This window comes from Silurus meridionalis, chromosome 18 (genome assembly GCF_014805685.1).
Source record: "Silurus meridionalis isolate SWU-2019-XX chromosome 18, ASM1480568v1, whole genome shotgun sequence".
Taxonomy (NCBI): domain Eukaryota; kingdom Metazoa; phylum Chordata; class Actinopteri; order Siluriformes; family Siluridae; genus Silurus; species Silurus meridionalis.
This window is the reverse complement of record NC_060901.1, coordinates 21,760,142-21,780,519: the sequence shown is the minus strand read 5'-3', so window position 1 is coordinate 21,780,519 and position 20,378 is coordinate 21,760,142. Positions and strand designations below refer to the sequence as shown.

Below are 20,378 nucleotides of genomic sequence, written 5' to 3'. Positions count from 1 at the left end.
GCATTTTATAAAATAAAAAAATTAAAAACTTTGAATGTATCTCCAAGTGCAGTCTTCAAAACCATCAAACGCTTTGATGAAACAGGATTTCATTAGGACCGTTCCAGGAACGAAAGACCAAGAGCTACCTCTGCTGCAGGAGAAAAGTTTATTAAAATCACAATAACGTATTATATATATAAAATATCATTATACTTACAATACTTTATATGATGATTAATATCTACAAAATCTTACTCATGGCTGAAAAAACCTGGAGCTCCTGCTGAAACAAATAACATCATATGATGTCAACAAATGCACAAGGCTGAATCCTGGTTACAAATCCACATCAAAAATAAATACATTTCCTCAGGTCAAACGCTACAAGTTTGTGAACACCCTGCCATCGCTATGTCCATCTTTTTAAACATCCCATCCACAGTCTTCATTCGCCTTCATAATAAGCTTCATTCTTCTGGGAAGATGGTCCGATATATTTTGTGGAGATTTCATTCAGCCTCAAGGACGTGAGGAAGTGAGGAAGCTCTTCCACACACATCCAATTCATGAAAAGCATCTCTTCAAGGAGCTGGCTTTCTGCACTGGGAAGAAGAAAAAAGAAGAACATATGGAACAGTACTTTTGGACATAAGTTGTAGTGCCGCTATCCAGCCACAAGAGGTAATTGCTTCAAGATGTTGTGGGGGGGAGCAAAAGGGGCAAAATGGTGATAATTATAGTCCCTATATAAACATTCCTTCAGGACTATAAAGATTCATAGAATTTGTAGCCTAAAACAAAAATAAATACAAACACATACATTGTTTACAGACCACCAAGTTTTCGTATGAACATTGGACACATGTCTACATGTCCATACTTTCCCTCTGTCCTCTTGAGCCCATGAAGCCATCCTTTATGAGGAGGTACAGAAGATAAAACACAATCTTTTTTTCCCCGGGTGAGGTTTTAAAGTCATGGCCCATTAGCAACCTGCTTTATAATCCCAGTCAGGATTGACCTTTTGTCAGGAGAAACCTGTTCTTATGTAATTTCCTGGCAGCAGAGCGAAGTGAGAGAAGACGGGATTCCAGAGCATGACGTGGCTACGCCGGGTGTATCGTTTAGCAAAGAACAAGCCCAAGGGCTCTACAATGGTGTTGTAATTGAAGGCAGAATGAGAAAAAAAGACAAAACTGGGTGTGGGAATAAAAACCCTGGTGTTTATACCGCTGAGTAATCTATCATAGGTTCTGCTGCCGAGAAGATTTCTAATATATGTGCATCGAGCTGGACAGGAACTCAGAATTGGGGGATTCTGTGTCTATGAAAATTCTGTCCTTTCTGAAAAAAACCCTGAGAAAACTGAAAAGAGATGGAGAAAATGGAGAGAAAGAAAACCAAAATCCAAGAGAAACACTGAGTAAACTGAAAAGAGATGGAGAAAATGGAGAGAGAGAAACCCAAAATCCCTGAGAAACCCTGAGAAAACTGAAAAAAAATGGAAAAAATGGAGAAAAAGAAAACCAGAGTCGCGGAGAAACCCGGAGAAAACTGAAAAGAGATGGAGAAAATAAAATGGATAGAAAGAAAACCAGTGTCCCTGAGAAACCCTGAGAAAACTGACAAGAGATGGAGAAAATGGAGAGAAAGAAGACCGGAGTCCCTGAGAAACCCTGAGAAAACTGAAAAGAGATGGAGAAAATGGAGAGAAAGAAAACCAGAGTCCCTGAGAAACCATGAAAAAACTGAAAAGAGATGAAGAAAATGGAGATAAAGTAAACCAGAGAGAAACCTTAGAGAGCCGAAGAAAGTTAGAGAGCGTTAAAGAAAGATCTTCCCAGAAGAGTGAAGGTCACAATAAAGGGCATATACCGATGTGGAATGGGACGTATGGTGTCCACAAACTTCTGGCCATATAATCTACTATTTGAATGATGTCATGGTCATGTGTTATTTTTCTTTCTCATAAAGTTTACAGCAGACTACCACATGAAGTTACCCAATCTGCATCCCTGCCTGATTTGCACCACAATTCTTTCTCTCCATCCTCCCATCATCAACAACCTTCTTTGGAAGTTTGAAACAATGTCCTGCGTGTACAGTATTTGTACGTCATAACGCAGTGACGCTTCGTGCGCATGCGTGCTACAGATCGGGTAGTACAGTAACAGAAGAAGAACCGTGTGCAAATCTGGTAGACGCTGCGGATTGAGTAGACGGGGCAGGTTTCGCCTCTTTTGCACTCTGGGACAGACGCGCGCTGGGGGATCCGATGACGTCACGGGCCAAACACACACACACACACGCACACACACACACACACACGCGCGCACCCACAGTCTGACGCACGCGCGCTCAACACCTTAACGCTGTCGCTTTTATTCTGCGCTTCATCCCTCCCTCTTTCTTTCTTTCTTTCTCTTTTTTTTTTCTTTCCCGTAGCCTTTTTTTTCTATTCTGGGAAGCGGTGCTAGGAATAACCCCGAGTTCCTCCTCTTCGTTCAGGTTTCTTCTCCACGAGCAGGAAGCAGAAGAACACCAAACACCGGACTGTTTACTCTCAACACGTCTTTATTCCGTGCATCACCTGTCCGACTTTCCTTTTTTGTTTGTTTGTTTGTTTGTTTTCCATCCCCGTCCGTCTTATTCCCACCATCATCCTAACCTCCTGTTCCTCAGGAAGGGAGAACACTTCAGCCAGGAGGACTGACATTTCCTCGGGATGTTCCTGGACGCTCCAGAAGGAAGGAGAAGGTCTTGAAGAGAATCACGGTGAGTGCACACCTGAGTACCTGGGGCGCGCGAGCTCTCTGCTGCTGCTGCTGCTGCTGCTGATGATGATGATGATGATGATTGTGGTTCTGATTATGATGATAACGATGCAGAAGATAATGTATAGAATGCAGATCTTTGCACTCGCGAGCGGGACTTTTGCGCATCCAATAAGTCTATCCGGGGGAATACCCACCCGGTGCGCCCGCGAGAGGAGCGCGAGCGCGCGCGCGCTCCCTGGTAGCGGGAATGCTTCGTAATATCCCGTGGAATGTGCGCGAGGCAGAGGGAGAGGCAGAACGAACCGGAGAGCGCGTGCACTCGGGTCAGGGATTGTGATTGTGTGTGTGTGTGTGTGTGTGTGTGTGTTACTCCAAATTAATTTATTGATTGGTTAATTAATTGATCAATTAATTATCGTGCACTCAAATAAAGGTGTCCTGAACGACACAGTGTTGTTGTCAGGTGCGTGGCAATGCGTGTCTGTGTGTCTGTGTGTGTGTGATTGAGTGAGTGTGTGTGTGCGCGCGCCCGGGTTGAAGTGGGTGGGACGCTGGCTCGTTCCGGGAATGTTCCATGACGTGTTCTCCGTCAGTGAGAAAGGGGGAGGAGGGGACACTCTAAGGGGACTCTTCGAGTGCGGCTGTCGTTGGCACTTGAGTCCACTCGAGTTCATGAAAGAAAAGATTGCTGGTGTGTTTTGGGGCTTAGAAGATAAAGAAGAAGAACATTTCTTTGTCACATACAGCACTGTGAAATATTTATCTTCACATATCCCAAGTTTTTTAGAAGCTGTGGTCAAACATGGTATAGCGCCCCCTGTACCACAGAGGGTTAAAAGCCCAAGAGTGGCAGCCTGGCGATCCCAGGGCTTGAACCCATGACCTTCTGATCAGTAATCCAGAGCTTCAACCACTGAGATTTTTTGCTTGAATGCATCGATATTGTTTTGTTGTATACCTTCTTCTGGTCCACGTTCATCACCCTATTGTATGCCATGTTTCATGCCAGGGTTCTGTGCCTCGTTATATGACCCGTATGTTCTATGCCCGGTTTTTGGAAAACGTTTCTTCGATGCTCGTGAATGCCACCAGACAGAACTGATCATGTCTCCTACTCTCGAAGTTCCCAAACACCTTCAGGATGAATTGGAACACACCCACTTCAGACCCTGGTGTGAAACTGGTGGACGCTTGATGGTGTTCTGGCTCTAGCTTTGACGTTCATTCCATCGTGTGTTCCAAAGTTCTGGTTCTCACGGTTTAGACAGCGATCGCATGTAGAACATCTACCGAAGAAATCTTGGATGTAAGAGTGCTCTGAGGTTGATTAGAGCCATTTATTTCATTCAGGTTGTTTTTTTTTTGGAGATGATAAGAAGGATCTTCAGAAAGAGAAGCTCCCTTCAGGGTTCCTCCTGAAGATGGTTAGGTTTCGAGAATTTGTTCTGGATGTTCTGGATCAGTTAAGATGATAGCTGAAGGTTTTACAGTAAACCCACGTGTTTAACGTCGCCATTCGTGGACCTTTTTTAACGTTTTACAGGAAACCTGACAGACGGGGACGTTCGAGATGTCTGGCATGCCATCTTGTGAATGTCACGCGTTTAATCCTTTGAGATGTCTGTATGCTATGCAGGTGAAGTTCTGAACAATGGCGCTTGTGTTGTTGCTGCTTCTTCATGCACATGCGACGTCGGGTCTGGTAGAAACCAGGTCGCTTTTCCTGATATTCGGGTCATATCTCGCTGCGGATTATTTTCTTATAACCACATGCTAGCTAGATTTGAGCTGAAATAGACGCGATATGCGAGTCCTAATTTATAAAAAAAAAATCGAGGCTGGTTAAGGTTTCTGACTTACGTCTTCACGTTTTTTTCTTGGATGGAGTTTTTCCCTGCAGCAGGAACCTCGTTTCCACGGCCCGTACTCACGCCCTTATTCTTTCACTCACTACACACTACAACATGTGACCATAGATGAGACCAGGAACAGATTCCTCAGTAAACAAAGGAAACATTGTTTACAAAAAAAAAAAAAGCCCATGTTCCTTCTTCAGCAGAACTTTACAGATCCCACATATGAACCATGGGCAAGGTTTTGAGTTCTTCTGAAAGGAGCATGTCTTGTCCTTGTCTTTATATCAGGTCCATTAAAACCACAAACATGAGGTTAAGGGTTAATTTTAAGAGTTAAGGTTAAGGGTTAAGGGTTAGGTTTAAAGTTAAGGTTTAAGGGTTAGGATTAGGTTTAAGGGTTAGGTTTAGGTTTAAGGGTTAGGTTTAGGGTTAAGGTTTAGGTTTAAGGGTTAGATTTAAGGTTAAGGCTTAGAGTTAGGTTTATGGTTAAGGGTTAAGGTTAAGGGTTAGGTTTAAGGTTAAGGGTTAAGGTTAGGGTTAAGGTTAAGGGTCAGGGTTAAGGGGTAGGTTAGGGTTAGGGTTTTATAGTGCAATGCAAATAGGTTTAAGAGTTAAGGGTTAACGGCTAGGGTTAAGGTTAAGGATTAAGGTTAAGGGCTAAGTTTAAGGGTTAGGGTACAGTGTTAGCGTCAAGGGGTAGGTTTGATAGTGCAATGCAAATATTCTAGGTGGTAGGGTTAAGGGTTAACGGTTAGGGTTAAAGTTAAGGTTTAAGCTTAAGTTTTAGGGTTAGGTTTAAGTATTAGAGTTAAGGATTAATGTTAAAGGTTAAGGGTTAGGAGTTAGGGTTAAAGTTAAGGATTAGCGTTAAGGTTAAGAGTTAAGGGTTAGGGATTAGGGTTAAGGTTAAGGATAAAGGGTGAGGTTAAGAGTTAAGGATTAGGGTTAGGGATTAGGGTTAAGAGATAGGGTTAAAGTTAAACATTAGGGATTAGAGTTAGGATTATAGTTACGGTTCTGGTTAAGAGTTAAGGTTAAGGGTTAGGGTTAAGTATTAAGGTTTAGGGGTTAAGGGATAAGTGTTAGGGTTGTTTAGGATAAGGTTTAGTGAATGTTAATAAAGAGAGAGCTCTTGTATGACATATTTATTATTATGGAGTCTTAAATTGAATATTTATATTTTATATATATATATATATATATATATATATATATATACGTATATATATATATATATATATATATATATATATATATATATATATATATATATATATATATATAAAACAGTTTTACAACATTTACCGATCTTTGTAAATGTGTGCAGTTTTCATTGGAAAAAAATTTTAAGTATGAAACTGCCTGGTACATTAATCAGGTTACAGTCATTTGCCTGTAAAAAACCCAAAACACTGCATTAAAATATGTCTCCTGAACAAATTTCTCCTCAAATGGCTCCTCCTAATGCTCCTGTGTTCTCAGATGGACAATAGCTGTGACCCATTGGGACAATATTCCTGCCTGTAAATCAGTGTAGAACTGTGTACAGACATGTCATAAGTCAGGGAAGGTGGATTTGTTCAGCCTCGATACACACCATGTTTGCAGGCATGTTTGCAGCGCAGCCTAGTAACGCTTCGCGTATTTGCATTGCATTCGCTGCATGTCGCACTCGGCCTCTTGTCACTTTTTTTTTTTTTTGACGCCTGATTTCTATATACCTCATCCTCCCTCTGCAGCAAGAGTGGAGCAAAAGCAGACCCGAGAGCAGCGGCGTGCTGCACCAGTTGTGGTTAACTTTGCTAAACAGTGTGGCGCTTCTTTGGATTTGGAAGACGTTTGGTAAACATGACACGAATTTACTGTAACTGTATCCACTTTCTTTCTTAAATTCTTATATTAAAGAATGCATGTAAAAATATATACAATAAAACGTTTGTATAGTACATGCTTTTGGAACATTCCATTCCAGTCTGTGTTGGGTTTTTTTGCCATTATGATGAGCTCCACTCTTCTGGGTAGATGTTCCACTAGATTTTGTGGAGATTTGTGAGATTTTATTGAACCTCGAGGGCGTTAGGAAAGTCAGGTATTGATGTAGGTGAGGAGGCTTTGGGGTGGTGTTCCAATTCAACCCAAGGTTTTTTAATAGGGTTTGGGCTTTCCAGGAGGCCACTCAAGTTCTTCTACCATATAGATCGAAAACATGGAAAGCAGATCTTCAATTGTAAAGCTGGAGCAGATTTGGGTCTCCAAGTTCAAGTTAAAGAAAAATATTAAATATATATATATATATATATATATATATATATATATATATATATATATATATATATATATCCATCATCAGCTTTCACACCTTGAAAACATGAACGTCTTATGACGTCTTTGTTCACCTCATCTGCACCACAGGAAACACTCGTGGCCTCCCCTTCTTCCTGTTTGAAAATGAGGTAGTCTTTCTCTCAATACCTCTCTCTCTCTCTCTCTCTCTCTCTCTCTCTCTCTCTCTCTGCCGCTCTTCCATTTTTTTTCCACTTTCTACACCATTCTGAAACCTACCTCAGCGCTCCATTATTACCGGCGTCCGCCGCCTGTCTCTGCCTTTCCGTGCGATCTGAGCGACAAACTCCCTCCCCTCCTCCACCCCTTCCATCTATCTATCTATCTATCTATCTATCTATCTATCTATCTATCTATCTATCTATCTATCTATCTATCTATCTATCTATCTATTCACCTGTTTTGGACTCGACTCAACAATGCCTTAACCAGTCTCTCCCCTCCTCTTCTTCTTCCTCCAAGCCACTACTAAAAAAAGAAAAAGAGAAAAAAAAGAAGGTGCGAGAACAGACAGACAGACCGTGGTGGTAGAATGGAGGGCTGTGTAAAGTAGGTGTGAAAAAAATAAATATCTTCATGCTCTGGATTTTACCGCTCGTGACACGGACTTTGGCACGAGCGAGCTCGTCGTCTCAGGCTTCCTGGAGGACCCCAGAGGACGTGAGCGTCGGGCGTCAGGTAGGGAAGAAAGAGAAAGTAAAGTAGGGCTGATGATCAGCTGTTGATGCTGAAGAGAGGTGTGAGCCGTGCGTAGAGGAACGAGGGTACGGAAGTTCTCAGGACTTTAGGAGACCTTTAACTATATACTATAACATACCATAGAGACGTGGTGTTGTGTTGTTCATATATATACACACACACACACACACACACACGTGTGTGTTTATTTGTTTAACACTCCCTCTCTGTCTTGGAAACAGGGTGTGTTAGGAGCGTGTTTGCCTGGCTTAACTTGCGAGACAACTCCGGGACAAGAAGCCAAAGGTAACGTCTGACTTCTCTATACAGCGTGAGGTGTTTTTGTTTTGTTTGTTTTTACCCCTGTAGATAACATCGTCTTTTACAGATACCTCATACCCAAACATTCTTGGATTTCCTGGTCGTTATACTACACACACACACACACACACACACACACACACCACAGGCTTTGGGGAACTCATTCACTGCAAAACAGCACAACGGATTCGCATAAACTTGCACATCCAACAAGTAATAGTGATGAACGACTTCATCGCTATTGTCGTTTCGCGCACAAACCTTTTTGTTTACATTTTGTTCGATTACAAGGTACACCCCTGCACTCGGGTCTCTTTTACACACTGCATTATTTAATATACAGCAGGTTTACTGGTGGCGCTGTTTTGTGTATTTGTCCTACACTGTTTTGTGTTTTGTGTATTTGTCCTACACTGTTTTGTGTTGTCATGCACTGTCTTGCAGGTTACACAACCATGCACTTGATGTCTGTGTGTTTCTGTTATGTAGCTTTGTGTTGTTTTATGTAGCACCAGGGTTCTGGAGGAACGTTGTTTCATCTCAATGACAAATGACAATAAAAGCTTCTCGACTTGACTCGATGGCGGGAAAAAACACTGACCATCGAAGCACGTTGCGATATTTACCGCAAACGATACGGAGAATCAAAGCGTCCCCCCCACCCTTCCACACGTTATTCAGTAGAGCGATGCCTTTCCTTTACAACATTTCGAACGCCGTGCTCGTGCGTTCGACTCGGTGGCTCGTGTCACACAGTCGTGCCTTTTCTTTTTTTTGTGTTTTTTTTTTCCACTGCCGCGGAGATGCACGCGATCGCGGCCCCCGAGCCGCGGTGCATTTTTGAATAAAGGCTTGCAGTGTAGCCGCGTACAGAAATAGACATGCAAAGTGTTGATAGCTATCAGGGCCTTAGGGTACGAGCGACTCTGCGTACACAGCTGCGAGCGTGGAAAAAAAAAGATATAGATGATGTGTGTGTCTTTGTGTATGTGTTTGTGTGAGGGGGGGTTGCCATGTTTTTCTGATATGTATACATATACATATGGTGATTTATTTTGCATGTTTAAGCTACACACAACTGTGGAATTAGCAGAGGTGCAGAAGTGTGTGTAGCATATGAGTGTGTGTGTGTGAGACTTGAGGCCATAAAAAATGCTCACCAATCCTTTGCGCTCAATAATTCTTTTTTGTTTTTTTATTAGTATTATTGCTACTCATATTGACTGACAGGAAGTCTGAATTGTTAGCATGTCTCACTGAATCTTAGCATGTTTAGAAACCTTTAGGATTTTTCACAGAACGTACAACAATTCGCTGTTTCACTAAGAAAGGGGGAAAAACTTATTCTTTTCCTCACCTAGTGCTGTGTTTTCGAAGGAGAACTGGTTGTAATGAGAAGTTAGCTAGTTAGTGAGCTAGCTAGTTATGCACATTTAATACAATACTTAATAATAACCTCCTATAATAACGGCGACTCTTCTGAGAAGATGTTCCACTCGATTTGCGACATCAAGTCAGGTACTGATGGGGGGTGAGGAGGCCTGGGGTGCCGTTCCAATTCATCCTAATAGTGTTGAATAGGGTTTGAGCTCTACAGCAGGCCATTTAAGATCTTCCACACCCATTCAACCCATGTGAACCATGGAACGGTCATGCTAGAACATCTCCCAGTTCAGGGGAACATTTTTGATGCTACCAAAGAAATCCTATACAAGTGGGTGCCTCCAAGTTTGTGCAAATGGAGAAGTTCTAATATTTTTGCCAGTATAGTGTTCCAATAGCGTGGATCTGGCAACAGCAAGATGGTGAAGGTTCAGGTTCAGTGGAGCAGGTTCAGTGTTCAGATAGATAGTGATTCATTTTGAACGAGTCTTTGATGTGACTTAGAAGAACGAGTCTTCTCAAAGAGTGATCCGTTCGCGTTGAGTGATTTGAATAGATCTTCTCTCGACTCTTCTAGTCCGAATCCCATAGACGCTATGAAGGATTTGCTCATTTTGATGAACGAGATTAAAAAAAACGAGATCCGATCCGATCACCAATACCAGCTGGTTTGAAATGACAAGAAAAGCCACTTGACTTGACTTGAATAGGGCCGTTCAGGGATTCAGGACCTTTTTTTGGTCAGTTTTTGTCTTTATTTTCCATTTTTCTTTATTTTTTTTTTCAGAGCACATACAATACACAAAAAGCTGACAGAAGTAGCGAGGCATTTTCTGTTGCTATGGGAACTGTCTCGGAAACTGGGCTTTGTCCTTGATGGAATCAGGTGGAGTGAAAATCCAACGCAAGTGAAAGGAGATGGAGGAAGTGAAACTGAGGTGTAGCTGGAAAGACCATCAATGTGGCATTGGTGAATGAAAAAAAAGCAGTGGTGGGTGAAAATGCAAGATCATGTGACTGTCAGGTTAAGTCCTCCAGCCATTAGATGATTCTGGTGGTTAGAACTTTAGCATTTGGTATATCTGAGTATATGAGGTTCAGCTGAAGTAGGAAATTGCTCGGTTTTGACAAAGCAACATTTCATGCTGACTGGCACATGTGGCAGAACCAGACAAAAAAAAATAATAACCGCTGCTAAATTTACCTTCGCTTGTCTCCAGCTAAACAACAGCAGTTGAGTGTTTGCAGGTGTTTTTTCTAGGCAATGGAACACATCCCCCCCCATCCCCAACACACAAACACAAACTAACACACATTCGCACATGTGCACCCAGTAGCCGTATGTATTACGAAGGAAAGAAGAGATCCTGCTGCACTAAATGGTGTAACAAATTGAATAGCGTTAAATATGAATAATTTTAAGAGTTTGGGAAAGGCGCATGCACGGAATGGAGATTCGGGAAAAATGGGATCCAAAAACGGTGTTGGGAATGCCGGGAGACTAAAAACAATAATACTGATCAAACATGGATACTGGTGAAATTTCCAGTATGGTTTTTGGAATGTGGGCGTATGCTGGACATCGGTAACTTGGACTTTTCGCGACAACTTAGTGGTTGATGATTTCTAAAAGTGGTCCAGTACGAAAGTGGTCTGGAACTTTTCACAATAAATTGAGGGTCCGTGTAAACCCCCGGACCTTTCCTCTGGACTTGTAGACTTCTTAAACTTGGAAGTGTATGCAGGATTGTTAGATTGTACCCATTGTAGCGCATTTACAATTCCAGTGGGTCTTATTTTCTTGATCTCCCTAAAACACCCTGAGGAACATCTCCCAAACTGGTAGGACGTTCTGACGATAGAAGCAATGGATCATCATAGAGAGGGACAGCGAACAAGAACCAGCAGCTCAGGAACTACTGAAACTTTGTGTACATTGTTATGTATGTTGTGAGTCTTTAATGCGACTCAGAAGAATGAGTCAAATTGAAGAGCGATTCTTTTCATTTTTTCACAACTGAGTCGTTTACCTCTCGACTCTTCCAGTTCGAGTCTTTCGTTCATTCATTCGTTCGCACTTTTATCACATGACTCCCATAGTCGCTATGAGTAGTTCATCTCATAAGTCCTCTAGTCTGAGTCGTTCCCTTTTTTTTTTATCACGTGACTCCCGTATATGAAGGTGATTTGAGGGTTAAAGGAAGAAAATGAACTAAATGACTCAAAAAAAAAAGATTCATTCATTTTGACGGACGTAATTCTAGCTATCTCTTGTCCATTTTTTTTCCCTGGCAATTCTGGCTTCCTGATAACAGCTTCATTTGAATGTGAATAGCGAGGCTCTGTGAGCTGCTGCTTCCTCTTGGGCAGGGGCTGTAGTGGGTGGCATGTATCTATAGTCAAAACACATGGAAAGCAGCAAGCCAAGGTGAGGCATCACGGACCGAACAGAAACTCAAGCCCTGCCTTTTCTTGCTCTCTCTCTCTCTTTCTTTTCTCCTTCGTTTGGGACCAAGCGGCTTTCGCTTCCTCTTCTTTGAACCATGCAAATGACTTACACACTTTTTGCGCTGCAGACTAGGACACTTCCTGTTCAGAGGCATTTGGAATGTGCAAGAGGGCAAATTCGTGTGCAGGAACACAAAACTATTCTGGACCATACTTCTCGCAGGCTTTCCTCCGTATCGTCCTCTGATCCATGGGTTGTGGGCCGAGCGTCCTCGTCTAACCTTGAGCCGATTTCCATTAGATTTTTCCATCATGTTGATGTTTTTGCCCAGAATTGTGTGGAAAAGTGGGTTCGTTCTTTTGTTCTTCACCCGACATTTTCTACTCATAATTCCTGTCATTACCCTCTTTCTCTTCCCCCCCCATTTTCCATTCAGTGGTAGAACAGATGGCGGCTTGTAGGCTCGGTGGCAACAGTTGCTGGGGCGAGTGGATGGGGCTGTAGTTGAGTGGAGAAGCAGCTGTGGCGAGCGGATGAACGAAGCAGCCGCTTCTCCTTGGCGCAAAGAAAGTTTTCCGCGTGAAACGATGTCGCCGCTCACTTGGGTTTCGTAGGCAGCTTCATCTCAGACTGGTCTGTAATTCAGGGTGATGTCAATAGGTTTCAGGACCAGTTTCGCCAAAAGATGGCAGCACGAGGCTGCACGAGCAGTCACAGGAAGCACCGACCTCCACAAGTCAGTGTGCCAAAAGACAAAAGATCGAGCGTGAAATTACACGTGAAACCGGAAGAATCTGCCACAGAATCAAATTCACATCACTGAACATCACTGGAAGATGACAAGTGTTCAGGAAGGTCACGTTTTGACACGCTTCGGAAAGGTCACGTTTTGACACGCTACGGATCGCAGGTGTTTGACAGGAATTTACACTTTTGGCAGAGCCAATTTTATTTATGTTATTCATACAGCTGAGCAGATATGGGGGTTAAGGGCCTTGCTCAGGAGCCCAGGAAAGGCCGCTCCTTGTTGTGGCTAAGATTTGAACTCATGACCTTCAGATTCAAAGCCACGAAGCTACAACCTCCGCTTTGGTTTTGTTCCTTATGGCAACTTTAAAAAATTTAGAGTGTATATCCTGAATATATTTTCCATACAGCTGCTTTTGGGATTTATACATGGATAAATTCACGTCCAACGCTGCTTCTAAAAAAGTGTCGAAATCGAGCGCTGAAAATGGCGGAGTCTTTGCGTGTCCTTGCCCCGAGGTGTTACGAGCTACTTTTAATTAAACAGAAAGGCAATTATAATCCGTTTTTTCCTCTGACAGAAGAAAAAGGAAAATCGTCTTTGGGAAAAAAAAAATACTCCGTATCCTTGTAGGGAATGTTTTTTATTAAAAGTAGCTCTCGGATATGGACTGTGGTGAAAAATGACCCGCCGAGGCTTCGCCCTGCTACAATTTACTATTTGGATTAATGGGAGGTGAGGTTTAATTATGGCACACATATTTTATTAACCCTCATTGTTCTTTCAGAACATGAAGCATGAGGCGCTTTGTATTAAAAACCTGAGCACCACGTTTTTACGCGGAATAGTGACGTTTCTTTCGATTATTTCATTCCCAGATTTAAAATCAGCAAATATCATCTCTTCTTTATTCTTCTCTTCTTCTCCTCTTCTCTTCTCTTCTCTTCTCATTTCATCTCTTCTCTTTTCTTCTCGTTTCATCTCTTCTCAATTTTTCTCTTCTCGTTTCATTTCTTCTCTTTCCTTCTCTTCTCTTCTCTTCTCATTTCATCTCTTCTCTTCTCTTCTCTTCTCTTCTTCTTTACTTTCACTTTCCATTCCTTTTTCTTTCTCTTCTTTTGTCTTCTCTTCTTATTTGATCTCTTTACTTATTTTTATTGCTTTCAATTCTATTTCCTTTTTCCTTTTTCCTTTGTTCTCTTCTCTTCTCTTCTCTTCTCTTTTCTTCTCTTCTCTTCTTTTCTCTTCTCTTCGTCTCTTTTCTTCCCGTCTCTTCTCTTCTCTTCTTCCTTTCCCTTTCCTTTCTGTTCCTTTTTCTTTCTTTTTGTCTTCTCTTCTTATTTTATCTCTTCACTTCTTTTTATTACTTTCACTTCCCTTTCCTTTTTCTTTGTTCTCTTCTCTTCTCTTTTCATCTCATCTCCACTTTTCTTCTAATCTCTTATCTTCAATTTTTCTCTCTTCTTTATTTTTACTTTCCTTTCTTCTCAATTCCTTCTCTTTGTTCTATCTCATCTTCTCTTTCTGTCTCTCCTCTCATACTATTCTTTCATTTGTCCTCTTCTCTTTCATGTCTTTTTCTTCTTTCCTTTTCTTTACTCTCTTCCCTTCTATTCTCCTTCCTTCTCATCTCATCTCTTGTTTTCTTTCCTTCACATTCTCTTCGATTCTTTTCTTTTCTTGCTCTTTTCTTTTTCCTTACCTTCCCTTCTTTTCTGTTTTCTCTCTTTCTCTTCTCTCATATTATTGTCTTTTCAATTTTCTTCTATAGATGATCAAGTATTGACAGAACTTTAGTCAGAGAGAAAGAGAGAGAGAGAGAGGAAGATAGAGAGAAAAAACGAATAGAATTGAATTGGTCTTGTTTCTTGGATAAAAAGTCACAGAAAGGAAGGATGCCGTTGTAACTGTAGAGCTTTAACTGGTGCAGCGTTTGGAACTGTGGCATTATTCTGACATACACACTCACGCGTCATTTTTTTTCCTTCACGTTTTTGTCTTGAATAAGCGCTCGGGTCTGTCTGACATGTGTCTGCTTCAGAGCTTCCCGTCCACGAATCCTCCACGATTCCAGGGAAAGGATGAGAGAAAGTGATTGATATGTTCTCACGAAAGTGGCGAGAGGAAACGCGTTCTCACGTGAACTCGTTCTCACGTGTTCTCACGTCTTTGCACGCGAGAGAGGATTTTCAATGCCGCACGATTTCGAAGGCAGTGTTTTTCTGCTCTCGCTTTGCTCCCGCAGAGGGTTGCCACCTGCAGGGTGTGATGTCAGCGGCGTCTCTTTCCCTCCTCAGGCACATGGTGCGATGTGGCGCGGACGAGCGTGAAGAGGTGTTGCTGGTGCTTTTGCTCATGCACACACGCGCACACATGCGCACACACACGTACAGTAGTGCGAGGGCTGAGGAAGTGTGAAGTGCCAGCGTCAGGTCTCGAGTGCTCCCAGCGGCCCACACTGCATACACTTACCTCCGTTCCTCTGCCCGCAATCTGCTCACTGTCTGCTGCACTCGTCCTCATCTCAGCATCTAAACATAAAAAATAAAGGGGGAAACTGGTCAGGGATCGGACATTTGAGCGAGCCGGAAATGTCTCCTTCAAATTCCTGGAATGAGAAAATGCTTCAGATGGAGCAGTTTAGGGTTCGTGGAAGGGCTTCGAGTTTAGTTTGTTTGTAAAGCAGGAGAGCTAGAGAGAGAGAGAAACAGACAGGAAGAGAGGAAAAAAAGAGAGAAAGCGAGTGAGACATGCAGAGAAAAAGAGAATAGGCGTGAGAGAGAGAGAGACGCACAGAGAGAGACGTTCAGATGTTTCATGTCATTTCCAAAGACATTTAAAAATAATGGTGTGCTGAGCACAGAGAGAGAGAGAGAGAGAACATAGAATGTGACAAAAAAAGAGACAAAGAGAGACTCAGATCTTTTCTTTTGTTTTTGGAGACATTTAGGAATAATGAGAGATAGAGACAGAGAGAGATAGACAGATAGAGACAAATAGTGACAGACAGTGAGAGACAGATAGAGACAAATAGAGAAAGATAGTAAGGGGCAGATACAAACGGAGAGAGATAAAGAGAAACAGAGACAGACACAGGGAGTGAGAGACAGACAGATAGTGAGAGACAGAGAAAGACAGAGAGATAGCGAGAGAAAGACAGATAGCGAGAGAAAGACAGGTAGCGAGAGACAGAGAAAGGAAAAAAAGTCAGAGAAAGAGAAAGATAGAGAAACAGAGACCAATGGAGGCAGATTGAGAGACAGATAGCGAGAGGCAAAGGGAGACACTTCATCCCATCTTCACCCCATAAGGCCAAAAGTATTGGGACACCTGCCTTTTCATAGCCTTGTGTGCTTCTTCCCCAAACTGTTCCCACAAATTTTGAGGCACACAAAGACAGCGCCATGAAGATCCGCCTCTATCTTCTGGATGTATCTGGATCTTGAGTGGCCTGTTTTAGAGCTCAAACCCTTTTGAGACGAATTGGACTGCCACCCCTTGGCCTCGTCACCCACATCAGGACCTGATTTTACTAGCGCGCTCATGTCTCGATGAAATCTCACACATCTAGAGGAGTGAAGCTTATTATAAGAGCGGGAACTAAACGGAGACTAAATGTGGAAAACAGGATGCTCAGAAAAGTACATACAAATTGTACGGGCCGGTGTCCACAAACCTTTGGCCCTCAATGAGGTTAAAAACCAAAACAAAAAAAATCTCCACAGGTCTTTTTTTTTTTTTTTACATTCCACACTTCATTCTTTCACACCTTCTGTTCTATCAAAAAAAGGACAAATAGACAAGAAATAAATAAGTCAACAAATAAACAAACCAGTGTTTACAGAGAGAGAGAGAGAGAAAGAGAGAGAAAGAGAGAGAGAGAGAGAAATGCATTGTTTTCTCTGGATTCGGAGGGAAGCCCTTTCGCTCCCGAAGGACCCGTTTTTGTGTTTGAATTGGATCAGGTTCAAGAGAGAAGAATCGGTCATTACACTTTATCAGCTCCAGCCATCTAGAGAGTGTAAATACACCACGGTGAAGCCGAGGCGAATCGATTTTAAATTAGGCCTGGGATGTAGCTTGTTGATGAAAACAGTAAGACAGCCAGAGTTATTTTTTTGTCCTTCTTTCTCCAGCTTCTAAAATTGCTTCAAGCTCTTTACTTGCTTTACTATTTCATTCTATTCGGTTCGAATTCGATGGATCGTTTTTTGTGATTTGTGGTGGATCTCCAAAAAACCGCCAACCTTCGAACGGGATCTTCGGGTTTTCGGGAAGAGGGCAAAGTCCGCACGAGTCAAATCTCTTCCAGATCTCCCTGGTGATGTTCTCCACGCTCTCTTCCACTCAAAACACCTGGAACGACTCGGCGTATGTCGGACGTATGTCGTAGACGTTGGACAACACCATCCGTCTAGACATTTTTGGAAACCACCTCGAATGTTCCTGGAGCTGCCTTCATGTTGGAACAGGTTTGGGTTCGTGAAAAAGAAAAAAAAAAAAGCAGTCGACTGTCCCAATATTTTTGGAATACATCTCCTGATATTCCCTCAGTGTTCATCAGGTGAGCGCAGTACAGCACTCAACTGCCTCCTCAACCTCGAACCCCCCCAAAACAGCCCCCCCCTCTCCACGACATGTTTAATTAGCTGTTGCACAAATGCCTGCATCAGCCCCGGTGGATGCGTTACATAATGCGTTTTATAATTCAATGCATATTTCATGGCGAGCGACAGCCTGCGGTGCAGATGGGAATGTGAAAGAAGGTCACGTGCACTCGCTTGGAGATCCGGCGGCCGAGAGGTTACACCTTGGATCAATTAAGCTGTAATGGCACATCAGATGTGCAACTTAATAGCCTGTTTAAAGCTTTGCTAATAAGGCTTATATATATATATATATATATATATATATTTATATTTATTTATTTATTTATTTATTTATTTGATTATTTTTTTTATAATCTCTCACCTGTTCCGAAGAGTTCTTGCCAGATCCGAACCTACGATCATGTCCAAGCCTGACTCTGTCAGCTGAGTAATTGGTAAAGTCATCGCTGAGTCATTTGTCTTCCCATAATCCCTTTGGCGTAGCACCAAGTTGCACGAATAGAAAAAGGGCACGGTAACAAACACCGGGCTCAACAAACCTTATAGTACATTTCGGGTCACGCGTTAGATGTTGAGTTGAGTTCTTCAACAGCTGCACTGGCTGCCCGTTAAACATCGCATAACATTTCAAATCCTGCTTTTTGTTTATAAGGCATCACGTCACCTGGTTCCTTCTTTGGCTACGTCTACACAAATCCTGATAAATTAAAAAACGGGGTTTTCATCTTCGGCCCTTGTCCCCGTTTCCGTTTTCCAAGCGTTTCCCGAAAGACGCTCATCCGCCCTGAAACGTCTGAAACCGCTCACGTGCGAGTCGTAAGACGTTTTCGAACATCGTTTGCGGCTCTTTTTTGAAAAAACGACGTTGCAACTAATAAAAAGTGCGACGCGGAAAAAACGTCGTTTTCGAATCGATCCACTTTGGGAAGCGTTTTTCAAAAAGCTACGTTTTCGTTCACTGAAAACGTCGTCTCGGTCTGGACAGAACGTCACTATATATTTGTTTTTAAACATGCGTGGACATTTATCTGACCTACTTCTAACATATACTCCTTCTTAAACTCTTAGATCGATGTCCTCATCGTCCTTAGCGCTTTGTCGTATGCGCTAATAAGAACTCGAGCCTTTAGCAACGCTACGTCTCTATTTTCAAATCTCGTTTGGAAAACGCATCTTTTCAAGCAGGTATATTGCTGACATTTTTTTTTACGTCTCATTGGTTGTATAGTGTTTCATTGTTATTTGAAATTGTTGTTTATTGTTTTGTGCTTAGTAGTCGTAGTATTATGGTTTGCTAATGGGGCAGGTTTGGGGGATGGGGTTGGAGTCAGCAGTTTCTTCCATCATTTATTCCTTTTAAAATAGATACACACTTGCGTGTTTGCGACTGATTTCGCAAAATGCAGTTGAGTAAAAAGTTAAATGTTTTGCAATGTAGTGAAGTGCCAGTAAAAGTCTCACCAAATGAAATACTTCAGTACCGATATTTGAAAAAAGCTACTTAGCAAAATAACTAATTACTTTTACTCCTTTACTGTTCACCACTGCATGGAATTACTTGTTTTGCTAGTTAGCTAATGTTAGCATCACAGGATAATGACAGGCATGATATATGAATCATTTGCGACCCTCAAGAGAACGGCAGACGGAATCGAAAGCCATTTTTAATGACAAACATTAAAGCGATGCGATCTAACTTGTCCTTACTCGCTGTATCGGAAAAACATCGTGTATTTTCAGAGAACATTCAGAGAACATGAGCCGTTTATTCAGGGAACTTTCCAGAGCTGCGTGCCTGGGATGGTGGGGAAGTCCATGAGGCTGAAAGTGTCCCTGAGAACACGCACTCGAATAGCTTAGCAGAACTCGAATAGCTTAGCGTACGTCCTGTGTGTATTGCAGTGTATCATGTTTTTGTTTTTGTTGTTACAAAAAGATTGTAGCATAAGTTTTTGAGACACGTTGCGTCCCCGTTTGCTCTTATAAGAAGGTTGAACTCTTCTTGGGAAAAAGTTCCACTAGATTTTGTGGAGAGTTCTGCGATTTCTTTCAGCCACAAGGTTGTTAGTAAAATAAGGTCCTGGTGTTTGTAAGGAAGTGATGTGGCTCCTAAAGGTGTTCAATAAAGCTCTAGAGCAGAACATCAAAGCTTCCTGGAGCTGGCTTTGTTTAGAGGAGCACAGCCATGCTGGGACAGGTTCGGGTCTCCTGGTGCATCGGAATGAAAGGATATTTTGTCAAATAATTCCCAAATTATTACATGGCTGTGGGTGATTCAGAAGAGCATCGTATCCAGTTTGAGGACACAAAATAAGTCGGGGGATTTATGGAAATAAATATTAATAAAAATAAAAAAAAGTCCGCACTGAAACATAGTGCAGTGTTTGGTATGCTGCTGTAGGAGTCACCCAAGTCTTCACATGCTTTAGGGCTGGAGGCTTTTGTGGGGCATTTGCTGGAACAGGGGGTGCTTGTGTGTATGTGTGTGTGTGTGTGTGTGTGTGTGTGTAGGGGGAGTTTGGGAAGCCCCCGGTTTCTCATTGCTGGCTCAGAGGTTAAATAGGGTCATTCCCTGAATACCAGGGGTTGGCTAGGTCGAGGTTCCTGGGGTAGTTCTGCTTCGCCGTGTTTTGCCTGGCTTGTAAAGTAACAGGTGCTCCGGGGGTTTCATGACATCAAAGTAGGGAAAGAAGTGAAGCTTCATTCCACCGTAGCCTGAACTTTTTACATTTATATTTACAGCTGGAGACATGAACACAATACAGGCTCACACTGCCATCGGTTGGCAACAGGAAGTGAGGCTTATCGCTATAATCGCACTTTCGTTCTAGTATCTGATTGTTGTCTTTCTCTCAGGATGATAGATTCAGATATGCGTAAGGCTAAATTGCGTCGGGAAACGCGCGATAGCTTGTACGACGTCGCCATGGCAAAGGAGATAACGTGATAACACAGGAAGTGCGACCTTGAACATGCGTGGGGCGAACATCAAAGGCATGGGCTCTGATGAGTGGCGTTGTGTGAATCTCAGCAAATATGGTGTTTCTAAGATGTTGCTGTGGCACATTTGGTAACGCTTTCAAATATTCGAGGATTTTGATTTCGGACAATCCATCCTCAACGTTCTTATGTTGCTGAGGAACCTCATAGATCTTTAGGCTGTTAATGAGGAACCATCTCTAATGATCTCCAATTTCAGAGAATATTTCCGAGTATACGCCTCTGTAAATA

The 20,378-nt window shown here is 42.3% G+C and overlaps 1 protein-coding gene across 3 annotated transcripts in view; it reads left to right on the top strand.

Moving 5' to 3' along the window:
• The first annotated feature begins 21 nt into the window (after positions 1–21).
• The window catches only part of hivep2a (HIVEP zinc finger 2a), a 55,645-nt gene continuing 35,288 nt past the window's right edge, over positions 22–20,378 (top strand). Inside the window, exons 1-2 of one of the 3 annotated variants that reach the window (XM_046873457.1) lie at positions 22–2,757; positions 7,879–7,942. The gene's annotated coding sequence lies outside the window, so the exon portion shown is untranslated. Of the gene's footprint in view, positions 2,758–7,260; positions 7,637–7,878; positions 7,943–20,378 lie in introns of those variants that run through there. The other 2 variants (XM_046873458.1, XM_046873459.1) reach the window with 2 other exon arrangements.